The sequence below is a fragment of the Heterocephalus glaber genome, unplaced genomic scaffold, assembly GCF_053883595.1.
Source record: "Heterocephalus glaber isolate CG9 unplaced genomic scaffold, H.glaber_assembly_v1.0 deba00001523, whole genome shotgun sequence".
NCBI classification, from domain to species: domain Eukaryota; kingdom Metazoa; phylum Chordata; class Mammalia; order Rodentia; family Bathyergidae; genus Heterocephalus; species Heterocephalus glaber.
In genome coordinates this window covers 30,730,112-30,736,111 of record NW_028258327.1, presented here as the reverse complement: position 1 = coordinate 30,736,111, position 6,000 = coordinate 30,730,112, and positions in this window count along the sequence as shown.

Sequence of the window (6,000 nt, the reverse complement as noted above, 5' to 3'; positions counted from 1 at the left end):
TTAAAAAAATAAAATGGAGTACTACTCAGACATCAAAAATGAGAAATTAGAGATGTTTATTGCTAAATGGATGCACATTGAGGGGATATTCTTAGGTGAAATAAACAGCAGACACGTGTAAATACCGAATAGTTTCTCTAGTCTGAGATACTGAAAGTGTAAATAAGGACTAAAAGGTATAATAGATAATGTGAAATAGGAAGAAAAGGGGCAAAGGGGAGGGGAAAGTGGGAGGGGTAGGGGAAAGGAAAGAAGGGAATGGAATTAATATGAGAAAATGAAAAAATGGAAACAAAGTCTTTGTAAATAGGGAGGTATGCTGGGGTTGAAGGGAGGGCAGGGGAAGGGGGAAAAAATAAGAACCAAGTGAGTATGTAAAGGTGCATATTTCCAATGATGATTGTCATTATATTGTACACCTAAAATGTACCAATAAAAGGATATACAAAAAAATAAATAAAATGTACCAATAAAAGAATTTAAGCAAAAAAAAAAATGACCTGTGAATAAAGATCATGATTTTCTTTCCTCCCATAAAAAAAATAAATAAATAGGCTACCTTTCCCCTAATGATGGTGGTTGGCTCCTTTGTCAAAGATGAGGGGGCTGAGTATGTCTGGAATTGCTTCTGCGTCTTCTAATCTATTCCACTGATCCTCAGATCAGTTCTTTTGTCAGTACCATGCTGTTTTTATCACAGTAGCTTTGTAGTATAGTTTCAAGCTGGGGATTGTGATACCCCCAGCCATGCCTCTGTTGCTTCGAATTGCTTTTGCTATTCTAGGTCTCTTCTCATTTCAAATGAAGTTTTGGATTGTTTTCTCTAGTTCTGTGAAGTATATTGTTGGAATTTCAATCATCATTGCATTAAATCTATATAGTAGTTTTGGAAGTATGGCCATTTTCACTATATTGGTTCATCCTACCCAGGAACAAGGGATGTCTTTCCATTTTCTTGTACCCTCTTCGAACTCTTTTTTCAGAGTGCTGTAGTTTTCAGTGTAGAGGTCTTTTGCTTCCTTTGTTAGATTGATTCCTAGATATTTCATTTTTTTGGATGCTATTGTAAAAGGAATTGTTTCCCTAATTTCTGTCTCAGTGAGTCTGTTATTTGTGTACAAGAAGGCTATTGTTTTTTGAGTGTTGACTTTGTATCCAGCTACTCTTCTGAATCTGTCAATTAAGTCTAGAAGTCTTTTGGTGGAGTTTTTTGGGTCTTCTATGTAGAGTATCATATCGTCATCAAATCATGACAGTTTAACTTCTTCCTTTCCTATCTTTATTCCTTTTATTTCTTTCTCTTTTCTAATTGCTGTAGCTAATGTTTCCAGACTATATTTAACAGGAGTGGTGATAGTGGGCATCCTTGTCTTGTTTCTGATTTTAGCATGAAAGTTTTCAGTTTTTGACCATTTAGTATGATGTTGGCTGTTGGTTTTTCATAGATGGCCTTAATCAGGTTGAGATAAAGACCTTCTATTCCAATTTTCTGTAGGGTTTTTATCATGAATGGGTGTTGGATTTTGTCAAATGCCTTTTCTGCATCTATTGAGATGATCATATGGTTTTTGTCCTTGACTCTGTTAATACAGTGTATTACATTTATTGATTTATGAATGGTGAACCATCCTTGCATCCCTGGGATAAATCCGACTTGGTCAGGGTGTATGATCTTCCTGATGACCCTCTGTATTGTTTGCCCGTGTCTTGTTGAGGATTTTTGAATTTATGTTCATTAGGGAGATTGGCCTGTAGTTCTCTTTTTGGGTTGGGTCTTTCTCTGGTTTTGGAATCAAAGTAACATTTGCTTCCAGGAATGAATTTGGAAGCCTTGCTTCCCTTTCAATTTCCTTGATGAGTTTAAAGAGTAATGGCAATAGTTCTTTTCTAAATGTCTTGTAGAATTCAGTAGTGAAGCCATCCAGACCTGAGCTTTTCTTTGTTGGTAAATTTTTTAGCACATTTTCAATTTCACTCATTGTAATTGGGGTGTTTAGAATTTCTGTATCTTCATTTAACTTTGGCAATTCGTATGTATCTAGGAATCTGCCCATTTCTTCTATGTTTTCCATTTTATTAGAGTACAGGTTCTCGAAGTAGGTATTGATGATCCTCTGGATTTCTGTTGGATCTGTTGTGACTTCACCTTTTTTATTCTTAATTGCATGTATTTGTACCTTTTCTTTCCTTTTTTTGATAAGGTTGGCTAAAGGTTTATTGATTTTATTTATTCTTTCAAAAAACCAACTCTTTGATTCATTGATTTTTTGTATTGTTCTCTTAGTCTCCATTGCATTGATTTCTGCTCTGGTCTTTATAATTTCCTCTCTTGTACAAGCTTTGCATTTGTTATGCTCTTCTTTTTCTAGGAGCTTGAGGGTCTGCATTAGGTTGTTTGTCCGAGTTTTCTCTGTTTTCCTAATATGGGCATTCACTGTTATGAATTTCCCATGTAAAACTGCTTTCATTGTGTACCATAGATTCCTGTATGTTGCACTGGCATTATCATTTACTTGTAGAAACTGTCTAATTTCTTCTTTAATTTCCTCTGTGACCCATTGGTTGTTCAGAAGAGTGTTATTCAATTTCCATGTGTTTGTGGGTGTTCTGACGTTTCTTATGTTATTGATCTCCAATTTTATTGCACTATGGTCTGATAATATACAGGGGATAACTTCAATTCTTTTACATTTACTTAGATTTGCCCTATGAGCTAGCATGTGATCTATTTTGGAGAATGACCCGTGTGCAGCTGAAAAGAATGTGTATTCTGATTTTGTGGGGTGGAACACTCTATAAACATCTCTTAAGTCCATTTGTTCAATAGCTTGGTTCAGTTCTAGAATTTCATTGTTTTTTTTTTTCCTAGATGATCTATTTGTGACAGAGGGGTGTTGAGGTCCCCCACTAGAATTGTGTTAGTGCTTATTTGGTTTTTCATGTCCATTAATATTTGTTTTGTATAGTTGGGGGCATTCGTATTTGGTGCATAAATATTTAGGATTGTCATCTCTTCCTCTTGGATTGTTCCCTTCATAAGGATGTAGTGACCATCTTTGTCTGTCTTAATTAGTTTTGCTTTGAAATCTACTTTGTCTGCAAATAAGATTGCTACCCCTGCTTTTTTCCGGGTTTCTGTGGCATGGAGAACTGTTTTCCATCCTTTTACTCTCAGTCTAAGAATTTCTTTTTGAGTTAGGTGTGTTTCTTGTATACAACATATTGTTGGATTTTACTTTTTAATCCATTCTGCCAGTCTATTTCTTTTGATTGGTTAATTGAGGCCATTAACATTGATGGTTATAATTGATAGATATTGATTCATCGTTGTCATGATGTTTTACTTTCGTTGGCTCTTTTATTTATTTTTCCCCCTTTCCCTTTAGTTTCTTACCTTGCCTGGTGGCTTCCCTCTATTGGGCCTTATGGAGTTAAGACCTTCATTGTTTTTTTCTAGGATATTGGTTAGAATTGTCTGGAGTGCTGATTTGGTGTTCAAGAAATTTCTCAGGTGTTCTTTGTCGTGGAAGTATCTAATTTCCCCATCCATTTTGCAAGATAATTTTGCAGGATATAACAGTCTAGGTTGGAAGTTATTTTCTTTTAGGGCTTGAAGTACTCCAGTCTCTCCTTGACTTCAGGGTTTGTGTTGAGAAGTCTGCTGTGATTCTGATGGGCTTTCCTTTGTAGGTGATTTGTTTCTTTTCTCTGCTTGTAGGATTTTGTTCTTCTGTTGGGTTTCTGGTATCTTGACTATTATATGTCTAGATGTAGATTTTGTTTGATCATGGCTAGTTGGAGTTCTATATGCCTCACTTATCTGTATGTCCAATTCTCTACCTCTGTCTGGGAAGTTTTCCACTATTACTTCTGTGAACAGTTTAAGTCAATTGTACTTTCTCCTGTTTTTTTCATGGACTCCTATCAGTCTTATGTTATTCTTCTTTGGGTCATCTAGCAGCTGCTGGATTTCTCGTGGTCCCTTACTATTTTTAAGAAATCTCTGTTTTCATGGTCTTTAACCACGATCCTGTCTTCTATATCTGATATTCTATCTTCAGATTTCCTTAATCTGCTGTGGGTACTTTCAATGGAGTTTTTAATCTCCTGAATATCTGTTTGAATCTATTTCATGGATTCCATTTCTTTCTTATGTTGGACAATCACGGTTTCCATTTCTTTCTTATGCTGGGTATTCATGGCTTCCAGCATGTTTCTGAGCTCATCTATTTTTTTTAATGTGTTTCTGTTCTAGAGTCTCTAATCATGTCTTTCACTCTGCTCACCATCTCTATAGATATCTGGGAGATTATTTCTGCTTTGAATTTTTCTAGAGCCTCATTCATCTGTTTTGTTACTTCCTGCGCTATCAGTTCAGAGTGTCCAGGTGGTTATCAGACTTTTCCACCTCGTTTCCCCTGGGGTTTACCCTTGGTAGGGTGGAAGTCTGAGTCTGTGCCTTGCTTAAATATCTTCTCATTTTTGTTTTTGGTAGTGTTTAACTCCTGTGTCGATACTTCAAAATTGCTTATTGTAAGTATCTTTGTTGCTTGTAATTAGAACCCTTATGGAATGATTACTTCTCAGAGGTGTCTTCCAGATATAGCTGGTCTTGAAGTTTTGAGTCTTTAATGACTCTGAGGCTATCTCATTTTCATTATACCAGGAAGGATCACTGACTAGATCAATAACAACACCTTAGCCCAAGTGACACAATCAGCTACACCATAACATCAAGTACATCTTAGAAAATAACATTTTGTGGTAGTTACTAATCTATCACCTTTAACTGTGTGAATTAAATCAAAATCGAGGACCAACCCAACATGTTTATGTTGGACCTCATCCCTACATTAGATTAGTGATGAACTCTCAAAGCACGACACAGTCCTGGGATCTTACTGGAGCACTTTATTTTCTGGCTGGGACCCATGTACACTCCAACCATGTCGGAGGACAAAGGCCCCAACTGAAATGAGGACTGCATATTTAAAGGGAAAAACCACAGAAAAAGTCCCTCCTCCCATTTCCTTGTGTTACGGATTGTTGCAGAAGCTGGTTACAGAAGCCAAGATAAGCACAGTTTGGGTTTTCCCATTCCCCTGGGTAATGGTTTGTTGCAGATCATCTGAAACACAGTTTCTGTTTATTTTACCTTGTGGTTACATGCATCCGTTAGGGTTGGGGTTTTCTCCCAGGAGACAAGAGTGCCGCTGGAAATCACACATTTGCAAAATGGAGAATAGTCTCAACATGGTGCTGGTATTGCTAAGTTGCTAAGTTGGGTCTCACAGTTTATAGAGAATAAACTCTTCAATATAGCAACTTTACCCTTTGGGATGGGGAGTTAGAAGGAGTTGGGGAGGGATGGATAAATAGGTAGAAGGATAGGGGAAGGTTAGCAGTGAGGCCAGAGGACACAGGCGAGAGAAGGAAAAAGAGAATAATAGAAAAATAAAGAAGAAATCCAAATGAGGGCCAGAACAGGAACTAAAAGGAAGATAAACAATGTGGGACAGTAAGAGAGTGAATGTAAGATAGAGAGAAAGGAAAGAGAAAAGAAAGAAAAAAAAGGAGAGAAAAACAAAAATTTGCAAAGAGTAGGAAAAAAATTAAAGATAAGAGGAGAAAAAAAACCCCAAACCAATACTACTAAATTTTGGAAATGAAAAATAAAAATGAAAATGAAGGGGCTCCTTCAGGGTGTGTCTCTGCTGTCACAAAAGACAACGTGGGTAGCAGTGTGCAGATGTAAGTCAATGAGTCTCAGCAAGCCAGTCACAGACCCGTGCAATTCAGGCAGATTTCTGGCTGCAAGTCCCAAGTTGAGCTCCCTGTCCTTCTGCAGGGTTCAACTCTGCAGGGTTGTACTGCAGGTTCCAGCTGCCCTTCCCCTAAAGATAGTCCCGGTTCCGATGGGAGGTGATGATCGCGCCAACTTACCCAGTACAGTGGTCTGGTGGTCCAGTGTCCTCTGTGTCTTTGTAGTGTGGAACCAGG